Below are 20,163 nucleotides of genomic sequence, written 5' to 3' on the forward strand. Positions count from 1 at the left end.
GGCGAGACACTTGCACACACGATTGTGTCTGTGTCAAATGTTCCAGTCTGGCGAGACACTTGCACACACGATTGTGTCTGTGTCAAATGTTCCAGTCTGGCGAGACACTTGCACACACGATTGTGTCTGTGTCAAATGTTCCAGTCTGGCGAGACACTTGCACACACGATTGTGTCTGTGTCAAATGTTCCAGTCTGGCGAGACACTTGCACACACGATTGTGTCTGTGTCAAATGTTCCAGTCTGGCGAGACACTTGCACACACGATTGTGTCTGTGTCAAATGTTCCAGTCTGGTGAGACACTTGCACACACGATTGTGTCCGTGTGAAATGTTCCAGTCTGGCGAGACACTTGCACACACGATTGTGTCCGTGTCAAATGTTCCAGTCTGGCGAGACACTTGCACACACGATTGTGTCTGTGTCAAATGTTCCAGTCTGGCGAGACACTTGCACACACGATTGTGTCCGTGTCAAATGTTCCAGTCTGGCAAGACACTTGCACACACGATTGTGTCTGTGTCAAATGTTCCAGTCTGGCGAGGCACTTGCACACACGATTGTGTCTGTGTCAAATGTTCCAGTCTGGCAAGGCACTTGCACACACGATTGTGTCTGTGTCAAATGTTCCAGTCTGGCGAGGCACTTGCACACACGATTGTGTCTGTGTCAAATGTTCCAGTCTGGCGAGACACTTGCACACGCGATTGTGTCCGTGTCAAATGTTCCAGTCTGGCGAGACACTTGCACACACGATTGTGTCCGTGTCAAATGTTCCAGTCTGGCGAGACACTTGCACACACGATTGTGTCCGTGTCAAATGTTCCAGTCTGGCGAGACACTTACACACACGATTGTGTCCTGTGTCAAATGTTCCAGTCTGGCGAGACACTTGCACACACGATTGTGTCTGTGTCAAATGTTCCAGTCTGGCGAGGCACTTGCACACACGATTGTGTATGTGTCAAATGTTCCAGTCTGGCGAGACACTTGCACACACGATTGTGTCTGTGTCAAATGTTCCAGTCTGGCGAGGCACTTGCACACACGATTGTGTCTGTGTCAAATGTTCCAGTCTGGCGAGACACTTGCACACACGATTGTGTCTGTGTCAAATGTTCCAGTCTGGCGAGGCACTTGCACACACGATTGTGTCTGTGTCAAATGTTCCAGTCTGGCGAGGCACTTGCACACACGATTGTGTCTGTGTCAAATGTTCCAGTCTGGCGAGACACTTGCACACACGATTGTGTCTGTGGCAAATGTTCCAGTCTGGCGAGGCACTTGCACACACGATTGTGTCTGTGTCAAATGTTCCAGTCTGGCGAGACACTTGCACACACGATTGTGTCTGTGTCAAATGTTCCAGTCTGGCGAGACACTTGCACACACGATTGTGTCTGTGTCAAATGTTCCAGTCTGGCGAGACACTTGCACACACGATTGTGTCTGTGTCAAATGTTCCAGTCTGGCGAGACACTTGCACACACGATTGTGTCTGTGTCAAATGTTCCAGTCTGGCGAGACACTTGCACACACGATTGTGTCTGTGTCAAATGTTCCAGTCTGGCGAGACACTTGCACACACGATTGTGTCTGTGTCAAATGTTCCAGTCTGGCGAGACACTTGCACACACGATTGTGTCTGTGTCAAATGTTCCAGTCTGGCGAGACACTTGCACACACGATTGTGTCTGTGTCAAATGTTCCAGTCTGGCGAGACACTTGCACACACGATTGTGTCCGTGTCAAATGTTCCAGTCTGGCGAGACACTTGCACACACGATTGTGTCTGTGTCAAATGTTCCAGTCTGGCGAGACACTTGCACACACGATTGTGTCTGTGTCAAATGTTCCAGTCTGGCGTGGCACTTGCACACACGATTGTGTCTGTGTCAAATGTTCCAGTCTGGCGAGACACTTGCACACACGATTGTGTCTGTGTCAAATGTTCCAGTCTGGCGAGACACTTGCACACACGATTGTGTCTGTGTCAAATGTTCCAGTCTGGCGAGACACTTGCACACACGATTGTGTCTGTGTCAAATGTTCCAGTCTGGCGAGGCACTTGCACACACGATTGTGTCCTGTGTCAAATGTTCCAGTCTGGCGAGACACTTGCACACACGATTGTGTCTGTGTCAAATGTTCCAGTCTGGCGAGACACTTGCACACACGATTGTGTCCGTGTCAAATGTTCCAGTCTGGCGAGACACTTGCACACACGATTGTGTCTGTGTCAAATGTTCCAGTCTGGCGAGACACTTGCACACACGATTGTGTCTGTGTCAAATGTTCCAGTCTGGCGAGACACTTGCACACACGATTGTGTCTGTGTCAAATGTTCCAGTCTGGCGAGGCACTTGCACACACGATTGTGTCTGTGTCAAATGTTCCAGTCTGGCGAGACACTTGCACACACGATTGTGTCTGTGTCAAATGTTCCAGTCTGGCGAGGCACTTGCACACACGATTGTGTCTGTGTCAAATGTTCCAGTCTGGCGAGACACTTGCACACACGATTGTGTCTGTGTCAAATGTTCCAGTCTGGCGAGGCACTTGCACACACGATTGTGTCTGTGTCTAATGTTCCAGTCTGGCGAGGCACTTGCACACACGATTGTGTCTGTGTCAAATGTTCCAGTCTGGCGAGGCACTTGCACACACGATTGTGTCTGTGTCAAATGTTCCAGTCTGGCGAGGCACTTGCACACACGATTGTGTCTGTGTCAAATTGTTCCAGTCTGGCGAGACACTTGCACACACGATTGTGTCTGTGTCAAATGTTCCAGTCTGGCGAGACACTTGCACACACGATTGTGTCTGTGTCAAATGTTCCAGTCTGGCGAGACACTTGCACACACGATTGTGTCTGTGTCAAATGTTCCAGTCTGGCGAGGCACTTGCACACACGATTGTGTCCGTGTCAAATGTTCCAGTCTGGCGAGACACTTGCACACACGATTGTGTCCTGTGTCAAATGTTCCAGTCTGGCGAGACACTTGCACACACGATTGTGTCCTGTGTCAAATGTTCCAGTCTGGCGAGACACTTGCACACACGATTGTGTCTGTGTCAAATGTTCCAGTCTGGCGAGACACTTGCACACACGATTGTGTCTGTGTCAAATGTTCCAGTCTGGCGAGGCACTTGCACACACGATTGTGTCTGTGTCAAATGTTCCAGTCTGGCGAGACACTTGCACACACGATTGTGTCTGTGTCAAATGTTCCAGTCTGGCGAGGCACTTGCACACACGATTGTGTCTGTGTCAAATGTTCCAGTCTGGCGAGACACTTGCACACACGATTGTGTCTGTGTCAAATGTTCCAGTCTGGCGAGACACTTGCACACACGATTGTGTCTGTGTCAAATGTTCCAGTCTGGCGAGACACTTGCACACACGATTGTGTCTGTGTCAAATGTTCCAGTCTGGCGAGACACTTGCACACACGATTGTGTCTGTGTCAAATGTTCCAGTCTGGCGAGACACTTGCACACACGATTGTGTCTGTGTCAAATGTTCCAGTCTGGCGAGACACTTGCACACACGATTGTGTCTGTGTCAAATGTTCCAGTCTGGCGAGACACTTGCACACACGATTGTGTCTGTGTCAAATGTTCCAGTCTGGCGAGACACTTGCACACACGATTGTGTCTGTGTCAAATGTTCCAGTCTGGCGAGACACTTGCACACACGATTGTGTCTGTGTCAAATGTTCCAGTCTGGCGAGACACTTGCACACACGATTGTGTCTGTGTCAAATGTTCCAGTCTGGCGAGACACTTGCACACACGATTGTGTCTGTGTAAATGTTCCAGTCTGGCGAGACACTTGCACACACGATTGTGTCTGTGTCAAATGTTCCAGTCTGGCGAGGCACTTGCACACACGATTGTGTCCGTGTCAAATGTTCCAGTCTGGCGAGACTCTTGCACACACGATTGTGTCTGTGTCAAATGTTCCAGTCTGGCGAGACACTTGCACACACGATTGTGTCCGTGTCAAATGTTCCAGTCTGGCGAGACACTTGCACACACGATTGTGTCTGTGTCAAATGTTCCAGTCTGGCGAGACACTTGCACACACGATTGTGTCTGTGTCAAATGTTCCAGTCTGGCGAGGCACTTGCACACACGATTGTGTCCGTGTCAAATGTTCCAGTCTGGCGAGACACTTGCACACACGATTGTGTCTGTGTCAAATGTTCCAGTCTGGCGAGACACTTGCACACACGATTGTGTCCGTGTCAAATGTTCCAGTCTGGCGAGACACTTGCACACACGATTGTGTCTGTGTCAAATGTTCCAGTCTGGCGAGACACTTGCACACACGATTGTGTCCGTGTCAAATGTTCCAGTCTGGCGAGACACTTGCACACACGATTGTGTCTGTGTCAAATGTTCCAGTCTGGCGAGACACTTGCACACACGATTGTGTCTGTGTCAAATGTTCCAGTCTGGCGAGACACTTGTACACACGATTGTGTCTGTGTCAAATGTTCCAGTCTGGCGAGACACTTGCACACACGATTGTGTCTGTGTCAAATGTTCCAGTCTGGCGAGACACTTGCACACACGATTGTGTCTGTGTCAAATGTTCCAGTCTGGCGAGGCACTTGCACACACGATTGTGTCCGTGTCAAATGTTCCAGTCTGGCGAGACACTTGCACACACGATTGTGTCTGTGTCAAATGTTCCAGTCTGGCGAGACACTTGCACACACGATTGTGTCCGTGTCAAATGTTCCAGTCTGGCGAGACACTTGCACACACGATTGTGTCTGTGTCAAATGTTCCAGTCTGGCGAGACACTTGCACACACGATTGTGTCTGTGTCAAATGTTCCAGTCTGGCGAGGCACTTGCACACACGATTGTGTCCGTGTCAAATGTTCCAGTCTGGCGAGACACTTGCACACACGATTGTGTCTGTGTCAAATGTTCCAGTCTGGCGAGACACTTGCACACACGATTGTGTCCGTGTCAAATGTTCCAGTCTGGCAAGACACTTGCACACACGATTGTGTCTGTGTCAAATGTTCCAGTCTGGCGAGACACTTGCACACACGATTGTGTCCGTGTCAAATGTTCCAGTCTGGCGAGACACTTGCACACACGATTGTGTCTGTGTCAAATGTTCCAGTCTGGCGAGACACTTGCACACACGATTGTGTCTGTGTCAAAGAGGATGAGACATAGAGAGGGTACATGTAGCTTTTCCACAGAAACAAATCCTACTATGATTCTCAAACAAGTGATCAAATACCGCTATTTCTCACAAGGAACAGATTCTTCACTTGGTGCAATACCCAGTAAACGCCCACCCCCTACTTTTAAGCGAAATTGGTGCATAAGGGGAGTGGGCGTATTTTTCGGATATTTTATTTACTAAAAAATATACTCAAATGTTGCGGTGCAAGATCTGAGTTACCATTAGCCGCAGACTAACTTGTTACCATGTCATATTTTTGTCATCATGTCGTAGATCGATTCTGGTACATCCAGAAAATATCCACATTAGCCCTATAGACCCACTGTTTATTATTTTCAACATGATTTGTGTTCTTGACTAACCCTGATAATCCTCAGCAGAAGTTGTGACTTTTCAGTTTGCAAGGCAAATGGCAGTTGTTTACTCTTTTCTTGAGATCTAGACAGCTTCTTTGTTGTTTTAAGTGCAGCTCCAATGTTTTCAACAGATCTTCTTCTTCTTCTTCTTCTTCTTCTTCTTCTTCTTCTTCTTCTTCTTCTTCTTCTTCTTCTTCTTCTTCTTCTTCTTCTTCTTCTTCTTCTTCTTCTTCTTCTTCTTCTTCTTCTTCTTCTTCTTCAACAAGATAGTGTGCATGCACACTGCCTCAGAGCCACAGATGTGCACCTGAGTTTTATTGTCTCCATTCATTGTTACCTTTCTCAGATTATACATGAAGCTGTATTAGTGTCGACAGTGGTGCGAGCGCTGGCCGAATTTACCGATGTGTTTTTTTCCCCGATTACTTCACTCGAGTAAACTGGTTTCTTCCTTCTACAATCGCTGTATAAGAAAACCTTCGCATATCTCCTTGCAACTCTTTCCCTTGAATGTTGTTTACCAATGAATGATGGGTTAACATGCGATTTTCGTTCAGAGATATCAAAACATCCCTCCTACAATACAATGAGTTCGGCTGAGCACAATCCAACACCAGAGATAGGGAGGCCCACAGAGAAAATCCAAAATGGCGGCCACAGCCGTGATTTTTTTTTACTTTTCTCTGAAGATTTAAAAGGCTAAATAAATATTTTGAAAACGTCAAACAACTTGCAAGGGTTTCTCCAGTTGTTGTTCTTTTGAATGATTGTTGGTATGTGAACGTGCTGTTTTTGGTTCATGAGTAAAACAAGTCCCGAACTTGCCCCAAAACGCTATCTCCCGCTTCGGACTTTGCCGCAAACGCGGTGTACAGGGAAAAAGCTATTTGACGTCGCGGCAAGCGAAACACTCGAAATCGTCACCCAAGTTCCAAGAGCGCGCGAAGAAAAACTATTTAAAGTACAATACTGAAATTTAGTGTGACATAAGATCAACCCTTTGTTATGATGTATGTGAAAGAGCGACTTATCAACATTTTATTAACGTCTTGAAAAAGGGTGGGTTCTGAACACAGTGTTTTACTTTTTACACAGATGTTTCTGGAAATCGCCCATTCCTGTCAATAATGTTAAAAGGCCAATCTACCAGGACAATGTCTTATCTAATCAATGTGTGCAATACTTTAACCGGGCCAACCGATTGAAGTGAAGCAATATTTCAACTTTTGCGCCGTCCAAGGCCGAATCGCGTATGTTCTGAGATCTCGCAAGGAAAAAGTATTAGATGCAGTTTACTGACATTTTGCATACCATCAGATCAATCCTTTGTAATTATGTATTCCGCTCAGCGACTCATAATTACTATTAACATGTTGTGAATATAGTTGATTCTGAACACAGTGTTTTTGTTTTGACACAGGCGTTTTTGGAAATCGCCCATTTCTCTCAGTAATCTTAAAAGGCTAATCTACAAGAAGAACATCTTTTCTCATCAATACGGGCTATACTTTGACCGGGCCGATCGATTGAAGTGAAGCGATTATCCAACGGTTGCGCCGCCGAAGGCTGAATCTAGTCATTTACAGAGTGATACAGCTATTTGCATGACGCCGCGGCAAGCTGAAACACTCGAAATTATCGCCCCAGTTCCAAAGACTCGCAAAGGAAAGATATTCTAACCAGATTCGTGTAATTTTGCGTGCGATACAATCAACTTTCTGTTATTATATGTTTAAAAGAGCAATTTACACAAATATCATTACGTTGTTGAAAGGGTTAATTCTGAACACAGTGTTTTCTTTTAAACACAGGCGTTTTAGGAAGTCGCTCGATCTTTCTTCTCATTGATCTCAAGAGATACATCTACCAGTAAGTTCAGTAACATTTTTCTAATCAGTATGTGCTTTGGCTTGACCTTGACAAGCGATTGAAGTGAAAAACCAAAAGCTGATCAATTCTCGCAGTCATGCAAAAGCTGAATCAGTTTGTTACGCAGTGTTCAGTATCAGAGTATGCACAGTGAAAAACTTGACGTCGCGACAAGCCGAAATTCGAAATTATCGCTTATTTTCCACGAGCTCGCAAAGAAAACTTATTTTGAAACAGAAAAATATATTGTGTAGTGAAAGATCTCTGCAACAGATCTATCCGGAAGTCTGTTCTCATACTGATGAGTTGTTCTTCAGTACTGGTGACAGAAAGGGGGAAAAGTGGTCAAAATTCAAATCTCTAGTTTTGTTTTTGAAATATTGCTTTTCATAAAGCAGAAATACTGTAGTATCTGTTGTACATAAGAAAAAATCCCTGGTTCACATGGTTCCTACATAATCTAACTTTTAAAGCTGGTTCTTGTGTGTCTGTGTGTATGTTTGTATGATGACGATAGGACCCGAAACGGCTGCACGGACTGAGACAGGAATTGCAGAGAATGTTCTTTGCCACTCGAGTCGTGTCATAAGGTACTTTTGGAATAGCAAATTTGAAAGGATTCTTCAAAAAACGGCGGAAAACATTAAATACCCTGTGAGCTATCGAGGATCCTCCCCGTCTGGGCTGTCGAAAGACGTTTTCAAATGCGGTTAACGGAGAGATACACTCGAAGCACATTTAGCGAAGTTATGTTGCCAAATCATCAAAGATCAACATTTCACTACACGGATCGATGTGCACAGTCGAAATAGATGTGACTTTCACACGACCGAAGACTACTTACTAGCAGACTAGCAGACGACAAGATCTAAATATTTAGATCAGTCAGAGCAATCCGTTGAAGAACAGTTACTCCGCTTATTCGTCTTCAGTTAAGCTTATTTCCCCTGCCATAAGTTTCCTTGCAGATCTGCAGTCGCGTAGTGAAATGAACTAGTGTCATCGGAAGATTCTTCTCAGTCAATGATCAAAGCACAGTAAGTTCTATGCTGACAAAAGTCACTTTCGGACAACACGACGATTGACTTAATTTATGAGCCCAAAGGTAACAATATCGACAAGAATGTACGCATTTGACATTAAATGAAACATTCATAGACAGTTTCCAACTCACCAGATCTGCCAAAGAGCCGTCATTCGTGAAAAAACGATGATTTTAATCAGACAGGTATCGGAAACAAGCCTTGGTCACCTGCGTTATTCCTTCCAAGGCGACGTGACGGCGCCACATTTGTTTGTTTATGGCTGTTTATCGCGAAACAACACAGTTGAAATTTGTGTGTAAAATACCACAAATTTGTGGTGAATCAGTTCGTCATCTGCGTTTCGATTGTAATTAAGTCAGATTGGAGTTATTTTGAATCGAAGGCGAGGGTAACCTGCGTTATTTGTGGGACATCGTGAACAAATTTGATTGCAATATTTTATACAGAAAGTAAATTTCAATGATTCTGGCTCAGACTTGTAGATCTGTTATGCAGTGTGTTGGTAGTGTATCTGCTTTTCTGCTATGAAGCTCATTTAGAGTGATACGCTGATCGAAGTGGGGTACCCTATGTGGGACATCAGCCGTATGCAGATTACGCCTCACAACACTCTCGCATTTCACAAAGACAACAATAATTTGCAACATTTCAAGAACTGCATCAGTTTTATTAGATACTATTTCAACAACAACAGCACAAACACGACTATTATCAACAACACAGAACGGGAGGTAAGTCTTCAAAGACGCACCAAGTGTGCGTTCCCGTTTTTGGACGCCATTTTTGCTGGCATTTTCACAGTAAATCTTAATATTTCCATATCTATTGAATGATTTTGGTATTTTCTTTGATTGTGCCGATTCTCCTATCTCTCTGGCATGTACTGGGTGCTTTGTGACCAGTTTCTCCCCTAGACTGTATTGAAAAATGCGTCCGTGTGAGCTGACCCCCACTTGTGACCAGTAGCAAAGAACAACTCATATGTAAATGTGTTTGACTTTGCCTTGCGATTGAATTAAAACGCTTTTCAACTGTTTCACCGCCGAAGGCTAAATCAAGGCATGCCGTGAAAATGTTACATGCAAATACGTTACAATTTTAGGTTTTTCAACTCCCCACCAAAGTTAGATCAACGAACTAGCAACATCTTTAAAAAGAATAACCGAGCCTTCCGGCTGTGGAAAGGATTTTTGTCTCTGCGACGCGGCCTTGACTAGATCCATTATAGTGAACAGATCTAACAAGAACCGCAAATGCTTATATGACTCACCTTCGCCACAAGTATTATTATGAGAAACAGGCTATTGACGACACGCAGGACCCCGTGACCCAGCAACATTAACAGACCCAAGGAGAAGGTTTGTTGGTGGACAATGACATTTTGGTTAAAAACACGTGGACAAAACACGTAGCTACCTCACTGCAACATGAATTGCTTCACAGGACTGATCAGCACGCAGAAGCCCTTTTCGAAGTAACCTAGCTGTAGATGCTCACTTTGCAAAGTAAATTATCGGTAAAACGTTCTGTCACAAAACACACACACACACACACACACACACACACACACACACACACACACACACACACTAATAAATGTTGATCCAGAATCACAAAGACAGAGAGACACATTATCATTATTATTATTATATGAAGTCTTATATCGCGCGCGTATCTCCAGACTCGGACTCAAGGCGCAGGGATCTATTTATGCCGTGTGAGATGGAATTTTTTTTACACAATACATCACGCATTCACATCGACCAGCAGATTGCAGCCATTTCGGCGCATATCCTACTTTTCACGGCCTATTATTCCAAGTCACACACACATGCATACATACTCACGCACACACGAACACAAACACACACACATAAACACAGACACACGTGCACATGGACACAGTTGGATCCTGAATTTCAGACACAAACACACACGGACACACGCACACACACACGGACACACACACACACACACACACACATACAGTCAATTCCGGTTAATCGGCCATCCGGATAATCGCCCAATTCCGGATAATCGGCCTATTTTCCCTGGGACCGAATCTTTTCTTCATATTATGTGTTAAAATGTTCGGTTAATCGGCCACCACGAAAACTTTGCACATCGGCTAAACGGCCACCTCACACTTTCACGTTTTTGTGAGTGGTTCCATGATCATTACTCACATGACAGCACAAAGGTCTGCCAGTGAGTTTACTGAGTTTACACACTGTGATCGAAACAACTGACAGTCAAACACTGACTTGCTTGTGCCGAAAGCCTCTTTGCACAAACCATGGCGACGAAAAGGAAAGATTACAGCGTCTTGGAAAAACTTGAATTCTTGGACAAAGTGAAAGGATATCCGCCTAACACATCAACATTGCAGCTTGCAAATCAGTTAGGGGTCCCAAGAAAAACCCTTTGTCGATGGATTAACGACGAGGATCATCTCAGGAGTGAAGCTGTAGGTGGACGCTTGTCTGTCTCAAAGAAAAGGAAAAGAGGAGGAAAAGACGATGAAGTGGACGAGGCATTGGTTGATTGGTTCAATATGCCCTGGAAAATGCCTTCGGGGAAGAAGAACTGCATTGCCTGGACGTTGTCTGTGCTGCAGTGAGGAAACGTGCCAGTGCCAAACAGAAGCAGACGACACTGGACACATTTTTTGGAGACATGTAGAGCACGTATGCCAATGCACGAAACTTCCGCTTTCCGCTACCATAAGTAACTTCCATCATCCAATATTTTTGTTCTGAGGAACTTCCCGATGCGATGTTCGGATAATCGGCCACTTCGGATAATCGGCCATAATTCAGTCAGTCCCAAAAGTGGCCGATTAACCGCAGTCGACTGTATATATATATGTTACAGGCAATCCGTGAAGTTAGGAAATTCGCGTATTTCCTGATTCATTTAGGAAATTCATGTAATTCGTAAACAGCTCAGGAAATACATGAATTTCCTAAAATATTTAGGAAATTCACGTATTTCCTAAAATAAAACGCCAACAATTACATGGATTTCCTGATCTATAAATACACCCAAACGAAGGGCGCCGAATACTTGTGTGAAATACTTTTTTTCCCCGACACGTGAGACTTTTATTATGCACGAACTGTGAACTATTCACGAATTTCCTGAAAAAAAGAGACGATTTGTACACGGACTATGAATTTGTTGTCAATCTGCCAGGAAGTTGAACAAGCGTTCATAAGTTAGTGAACTGTGTTGTGTTTCTTGTGTGACCAAGGCATTCACATGTTATAAATCAGTGGAGTGTGGACCTGTACAAAATGGAAGCTCGGGAAAACATTGTAAGGATTTTTAGGGCAGAAAAGGATACCACATACCTGATAACATGGGAGGAATATGGAGACATCATACAGGGAGTGAAAAAAGCGTGAACTATTCAGGTGTGTCAATTGAGGAAGTACCAGGTGTGTCAGTGGACAGTCATTTAGATAAAATACGGGAGACGCGCAAGAGAACTCAGCAAGCAACGACGAACCAAGCGGAGCGAATGCTAAAGAGAAGCAGGACAAATCTGATGGCAGCAAACAAAAGTGACAGCGTCATGATTCCAATTCCATTGGTGGATCGAGGTAGAGGGGATCCTCGTAACATCATTGCCATTGTCTTGAACAGAAATGAAAATGACATGTACAAGCTTGGGGTTAGAAAGGGTGTACTGAAGGGCAGATACTCCAGGAATCAGTTTGACGTCTGTCAAGAACACTTTCTAAGTGAAGATTCTGTTGATCTCACCAATGCTCTCTCACTCCGCGAAGCAGTTATATAAGCGAATCTCTTGGGGGAGGTCAGGGCTTCATCAAGTGCAACTGCGTTGGTGAGAAAGGAAGGAAATGTGCAACAAAGAAATGTAAATGTTTCAAAAATAAACTAAAATGCAACAGCAGGTGCCATGGAAGTCTCACGTGTAAAAACAAATGCTGACTCAAGCAGATTTCATTGTGACTGAAACACGGCAAGTTTACTTTTATTATGCTCGTTTTTTAATCCCAATATGTTCATATGATCGAGAGTAGTATAATTTTGTGAATACATGCATTTTTTTAAACTGTTTCTCCGTGCCATGGAAGTCTCGCGTGTAAAAACAAATGCTGATTCAAGCAGATTTTATTGTGACTGAAACAAGATGGCGCAAGTTTACTTGATGATGATGATTCTTAAAATGTGTTTCCCACAGGAACTAGAGCCTATTAGGGACATGAGGTGTTTATGTGCTAAAAAGTTTACTTTGATTATGCTAATTGTTTTAGTCCAATATGTTCATATGATTGAGAGTAGTACAATTTTGTGAATAAGTGCATTTTTTAAACTGTTTCCCCGTTTTATTAAATAATAATTGAATAAATGTAGCAAAATGAGAGGGACTATTTCTCATTTCTTTACAATTTTCGTGCATCGTTTGGGTGTATTTATAGATCAGGAAATCCATGTAATTGTTGGCGTTTTATTTTAGGAAATACGTGAATTTCCCAACTCTTTTAGGAAATTCATGTATTTCCTAAGCTGTTCAGGAAAAACATGTATTTCCTAAATGAATCAGGAAATACGCGAATTTCCTAACTTCACGGATTGCCTGTAACATATATACATACATACATACACACATACATACATACATACTTACACAAAAACACCCATAGACATGCACATTCACTTTTAGTCAGAATCACACAGACAGACACACAGACGAACAGACACACACATATACACACACATACACACACACACACACACACACACACACACACACCTGTTGCTTCTGTGGCTGCAATATAATATGGCTTCCAAGCCAAGCGTGTGTCTTGGGTTACTCCAAAAAAAAGGTGTCATTTCAACCTGCGGAACCGCTTCGTTCTTCACTTTCAGTGAGAACTTGTGTAACTGTTTTTATATGGTGCCGATCGATCGAATTACCTGATGTTCTTGTTACATCTCTTTGTTTGTGTGGCTAATGATCTGCAATGTTTTCATATGGTGCTGATCGATCGAATTACCCGATTTTTTTTGTTACATCTCGGTTTTGTGTGACTGATGATCTTACATTATTATATGGCGCTGAAGTACTGTATAATTTAGTAATATCTCGATGTCTTTTAGACTATGATCTGCACTGGGTTTTGTAGCACGGAATTACCTGATCTGTAGGTACATCTCATTGAATGTGTAATGTCTGTTTAACGATGGCTTTAATACACAAAGTCACCTGGTGTTCTTCTTTGATCGCGATGTGTTTGCATAATTCATTTCGGTGCTACAATTTCCGTCTGTTCTGTTTCATCTTCATGCTTGTGTGTTTATTGATGGTATTATTATAATGCTGAATTAATTTCCCGACGATTTTTGACATTTAAAGTGTGACTGATGACTTGAAATGACTTTTATGGCGCTGAGTTGTTTGATGTTCTTAATTGGTTCTCATAACTAATGATCTGACTTAGGTTTCTTTTTGGCGCTAAATACCTGATGTTATATTCAAATGTTTCTTTGTTCTGTTATGCAATTGTATTTGTTACATTTCATTGATTAGACAATTTCTGTGTTGCTATGACAGGTTTTTTTGAAAATCTGTTGTTTGTGTCATTATTGCATTGCAGGGGATTTTGTCATGCTGTATACTTGACCTTAATTGCACCACAACAAGGATAACAGATATTGTGTGTGTGTTGGTGAATGTATGTGTGTGTGTGTGTGTGTGTGTGTGTGTGTGTGTGTGTGTGTGTGTGTGTGTGTGTGTGTGTGAGAGAGAGAGAGAGAGAGAGAGAGAGAGAGAGAGAGAGATTCACATAAAAACATAAGGATACATACATACATACATACATACATACATACACACATACATACCTGCATACATGGATATATACACACTTACATACACATAATTTGCTATATAATCGCGGATATACAGGTTAAGGAAGAAACGCACACATTTTCAGTCAGGCAGATTAAAATATAACGCATAACTGCAAACTTGTGCTGTAGTTAGTGTTTTCTTGTTTGGAAGTAACATTATTATCATTGAATGTGTGGAAATATGCTAAAATGTGAGGTTACAAATGTTTATAAAGATTGACATTGCGGAACATTAATACATTTTATAGTTTTTATTTTAAATTTATTATTTTTGAAAATATTGATTTTCAAGCTTAAGTTGTAAAGTTTTGATTATACAGCATCAAAAGTATGACAGCTAGATTGTACACAAAGAGATCTTCAATTTGATATATCGTATGACATCTTTACCTGTAAAACCACTGAAGATTTGCTTGTTCGCGTTTCTTAAATTTCGTGTGATGACGTCAATATAGCCTAAAATTGCAATCGGCTATAAAACCCTTTTTATTGCATTTATGGGTTCAACTGTGATACATTTGTGGTTGCTGCAATCTGTTTTATAAAATAAAACCGAAAAGGTCATTTCTTTTTGCTTTTTTTAATTTGTCGCCCTGTACATAACTTCCCAATTGTGAAAAAATCGCATATTTGCCTGACTTTACAGTCCAATACCTCCAAATGTATAATTCTAACAGGCTTCAAACTTTGCACAGCAATTCTATAAGTACTTTTACATTTCAAACCTGAACTATAAGAACATTGCTTAATTTTGAAGCTGTTTACAGCACTCCAAAAATGGCCTTCTGTGGTCTGTTCACGCTTACTGTCAGTGGGCCTCCCTACCAGAGAACGTCATTTAACATGTCCTTGCTAGTTTGGAAAAGGGAATACGTCATGCAGTGAATGGCGTCACACCATTTTATTCCTTGGCGCGTGGAGTTCTTCACGTTTCTTATCACTATGAGTTCGAACGAGTTTTTGACAGAAAAAACCCAATCATTTGACAGCTTGAAATGGGATATAATTATAGTAACGCCGGCGACAATTAATGACGATATCTTTGTATCAAGAATCTTCATCTTCTTCTGCTATTGCATATTCATTCTCTCTGTAATGTCTAAGTGTTAACAAGTTCTCAATTGGAACTGAAGGTTTACTATGCTTTCAGTCAGTAGATTACCTCAAAATGGTGGCACGCTCTTTTATCCTTTTTCCACAAGGGTTTTTGTTAACATTTAAAAAACATAATGAGGTCGATAGTGGCTGGCTTCAAACTATACTTTATACTTCGAGTTACTCACACAACTGGTAAGGCGTCCGCCCCGTGATCGGGAGGTCGTGGGTTCGAACCCCGGCTGGGTCATACCTAAGACTTTAAAATTGGCAATCTAGTGGCTGCTCCGCCTGACGTCTGGCATTATGGGGTTAGTGCTAGGACTGGTTGGTCCGGTGTCAGAATAATGTGACTGGGTGAGACATAAAGCCTGACTAGCCTTTGAAGACCTCGTAACTTACATTTTCCCGATTTTCGGATTTTTGCATGGTTCCGTCCCTTGATTTTTGTCCTATCATCTGTGAAAAGCTTGTAACTCTATCTATTTTGCAAAGATCTGTTTCCCCTGATTTTAAAAACCTCGTATTGCGTTGGGTGTTGAGACATTAGCGGGAAAACCTCGTATTGTCTGTTTGAATCCCTGCGAGTCTGTTGAAAATCCTCGTAATTGTTCCTTAAATTCAAAACAAAAAAGTGAAAACCTCGTATCTACACGTTTTGATCTAAACTCGCCAAAATATTGTATTTGTCTAGAAACGACCAGGAATCATTAATCGAGTTGTTACCTATGCTTTATAACAAACAAAAATCTGGTGAAGAGGAATTTGAATTTTTAAAACACTCTTTTGTCATTATCTCAGAACTATGATTTTGAAGATACGAGGTCTTCGAAGGCCAGCGACGCTGTGCTGCGACTTTTGTCTTGTGTGTGGCGCACGTTATATGTCAAAGCAGCACCGCCCTGATATGGCCCTTCGTGGTCGGCTGGGAATTAAGCAAACAAACATAACTTGACTAAATGTAAAAACTAGCACACTCGGTGACATTCTTAAAAGTTGTCATAAAATGACTTCACACGGCGCGTTCCAAAATGACATCAAAACAAAATGGCGGCATGCAAGGGGAGTGAATTAGTGGCGAGCGATGAATGGTATGAGTAACTAGAAACATCTCGTGTGGATTATGTACGGTGAAAAAGCCGTCAATTCCATTTTGAATTTCAGGCTTAGGTAAGCCTTTTTTAAACAGTTGAGTTACTTAAAATACAATGGACACTAACATAACAAAATTAAAACCGAATAGAGAACAAACAGTTAAAACACATCGCCCACTCGCCAACTGCATATGAACTCAACGTTTCTATTCAAGAACGCACATCTAGCGTGTTCTGTCTACTACAACCAGAGGAAATTATTGATACAGGTCCTACGTTTTACCCTTGCATTTATTGGTTTTCTGTGTTCGAATGTATTCCAATTTCTGCGTGCACGTGGCATGAAAGGGACAATCACATGCCTGGTAGAACGTGCTTCCAAGAGAATTTTAGTATACTGTAAACATCATAACAGCCTAGCTATGTGACAAGTTCTTCTGTAAGATCCAGCTGTTACATAGATATCGCTCAAAGCAGGCAGGGGAAACGGGAGGAGGAAGGGGGGTTGGGTGTTTAAGCCTGGATGTTGAGTGGTACAACTTTAGTCCCTGAAAACAAAGATTGTTTACATCAAAAAACTCTTCCAAACAAATCAAACATTAATCTGCTGTCATCCAGTTATATTCTCTTCAACTTTCAAATCGAAACTGAGAATCCATGGATTGTCTGAGGAAATCGAAATTTCACTGTTGAACAGTCCAGGTAAATTTAGTTATGCGGCCAGTTTCCCGAGTACAAATTTCACTGTTGGACAGTCCAGTACTCTGCTGTTGTCACAATAACAGCTATTGTGTTTTCAGCGTAGCAATAGGGCCCGATATTTAGACGAGACAAGTATAATGCCGACGAGTCGAAGACGAGTCGCATTATACTTGTTCGAGTCTAAATATCGGACCCTATTGCTACGCTGAAAACACAATAGCGATTATATAGCTGTTATGACCTTGATTTGTTGTTCCAAACTTACAAAATGACAGTTTTTGCGTCGATGCGTTGATCTCAGGTTTTGATAGCAGACAAACTTCTTACGCGCATCATGTTCGCGCAGACATGCACACCGCTACACGCTTTCTGACTTTGGAAGAAAAACTGACTCCAAGTGCATTCGATTTCACAACACAGTTGTTGAAACAGCTTTTTATTAGTTTATTTGTATGCAACAAACAGAAGTTTGAGGTTTTTAATTTTGAAAAAGGCTAATAATGAAGAAAATCAAATCATAACATCAACGGAAAACTAGAAACGACTGAAGAACTATAGGAAGCAAGAAGGGGTGAAGAAGAGATAATGGAACAGCCATTTCGAACAACGCGCGGCGACAGCAACGTTTTCAGTTTGTGTCAGGCAACTGAGCTCACAGTCACACAGGCACATAAAAACGGCTGTTCCGTTTTACTCCCCTGTTTGTACTACATCTTTCGACTTTGGGCATTTTGTGGTGTTTAGGGACAGAAAATAATTGGTTTAGTCCTGTTTCATCGGGAAGTTAGCAGAAAAGGGTATGCTATCGACAATTGTAAAGCTGAAAAACATTCCCGAGAAGAATTTCAAGTTGTCAGTATAACTATGTTGTTGTCGATAGAAACATCGCCGCGTGGTACAGATGGGTAAACCGGAACCATGCGTCTTTGTTATTGACAATATGCTTTTGGATATTGAGAAAAATGGCCGACTTCCGTAGCATTATGCTTTGATGATCGGAAGAGACCATCCAATCACAGCCCCCGAATTCCCCCACGTGTTCATCAGAATAGCTATATTGTGATATGTTGTGTCTGTGAGTGAAAGTCCTGTGAGTCCGTAACACAAGAGAAGAGAAACAAAAGAACATTCTTTTCCGAACCTCTACATATGATATGATTTAACAAAATTGAAAGAATTCGGTCTTGTCTGTTTTGTGTGGCGTGCTTGTAAAAAAGTGATCCTTAACTTTTTTTGAAGAGTGTACTTCGAGTTACTCACACAATGTATGGATTTTCAGTTTGGATGTGGAAGTTGGAGCAATTGTGGCTTGACACCAATTGGTTAATCTTTTATTTGTTCAAAGAGTGGTGTGTTGTAAAAAACAAAAAACAATTTTGCTTCAGGGCCTAGGGGTGTATCACTAAAGGTCCGTGCTTAACACCCCCTCTTCTTCAATCCCCCTACCTGCCCTGAGCGATATTACACAGCTGGCATTTTACAGAAGAACGTGTCAGATCGATAGGCTGTTGTGATGTAGTTTGAAGACTCATATTCTCTCTGCTTCAAAGAAACACGTTTTACAAGGCACTCCTTTCATGAGACTTTCTTTCTTTCTTTATTTGGTGTTTAACGTCGTTTTCAACCACGAAGGTTATATCGCGACGAGGGAAAAGGGGGAGATGGGATAGGGGAAAGGGGGGAGATGGGATAGAGCCACTTGTTAAGTGTTTCTTGTTCACAAAAGCACAAATCAAAAAATTGTTCCAGGGGCTTGCAACGTAGTACAATATATGACCTTACTGGGAGAATGCAAGTTTCCAGTACAAAGGACTAAACATTTCTTACATACTGCTTGACTAAAATCTTTACACACATTGACTACATTCTATACAAGAACCACTTAACAAGGGTTAAAGGAGAAACAGAATCCGTTAGTCGCCTCATACGACATGCGGGGTGCAGAGAAATAAGGATGTGGAAAAGAAGACCTTTGGTAAGTGAAATAAAGGTGATGGATCCAGTCAGGTAGAAATAAGACAACAAGAAAAGAATCGGAAAACTGCAGGGAATAGTAGGGAGAGTTTTCTTGGAAGGAAATACAGGTGAAAGGACTGGTAAGGCAGAAATAAGACAAAAGAAGAGAAGAAACAGAACCGTTAGTCGCCACTTACGACATGCTGGGTAGCATCGGGTAAATTCTTTCTAGTCCCAACCAATATGGGACTCCCCCTAACCCGCGGGGGGTTTTCATGAGACGTTCGTGCAATAAGGAACAAAGATAATAAATAAAAAACGCTGGTGCTGGACCCGAGTACTCTTCAGACTGGCTCGCTCCCCCAGTATGAAAGTTTTTGTCTTGTGCACGTGGATTAAAAAAATATATATATATATATTTTTATTTATTTTACACAATGAAAAAATTATTAGAGTAAAATAAAACATTAAAACGTTCATAATAAACAATAGTAAACAAGAATTAAAAAAAAAAAATTTGACCGCCCATGCCAGGAATCGAACCCGGATCACTTGGATTAAAAAAACAATTTTAAAAAAAATATTTATTTATTTTACACAATTAAAAAAACTATTAGAGTAAAATAAAACATTAAAACGTTCATAATAAACAATAGTAAACAAGAATTAAGAAAAAAAATAGGCCGCCTATGCCGGGAATTGAACCCGGATCACTTTGGCCATAGACTCTCTCGTGCTCTCTGTCTCTCTTTCACCGAGACCAAACCCTGCATTGTAGTTTCTTTGCCGATACCATATCCCCACCCGTTGTCTGGCTTGCAAATCATGCTTTTCTTGTCACTGCGTGACGTGTTCGGCTCAGGGCGCCCAAGTCTCCCTTTTAGTTCAGTGGCTGGCTGTTCGCAAAGCGACCAGCCTCCCACCGCAAAAACTCCCCCCGTTAAGAG

Source organism: Littorina saxatilis, linkage group LG16 (genome assembly GCF_037325665.1).
Source record: "Littorina saxatilis isolate snail1 linkage group LG16, US_GU_Lsax_2.0, whole genome shotgun sequence".
In the NCBI taxonomy this organism is placed as follows: Eukaryota; Metazoa; Mollusca; class Gastropoda; order Littorinimorpha; family Littorinidae; genus Littorina; species Littorina saxatilis.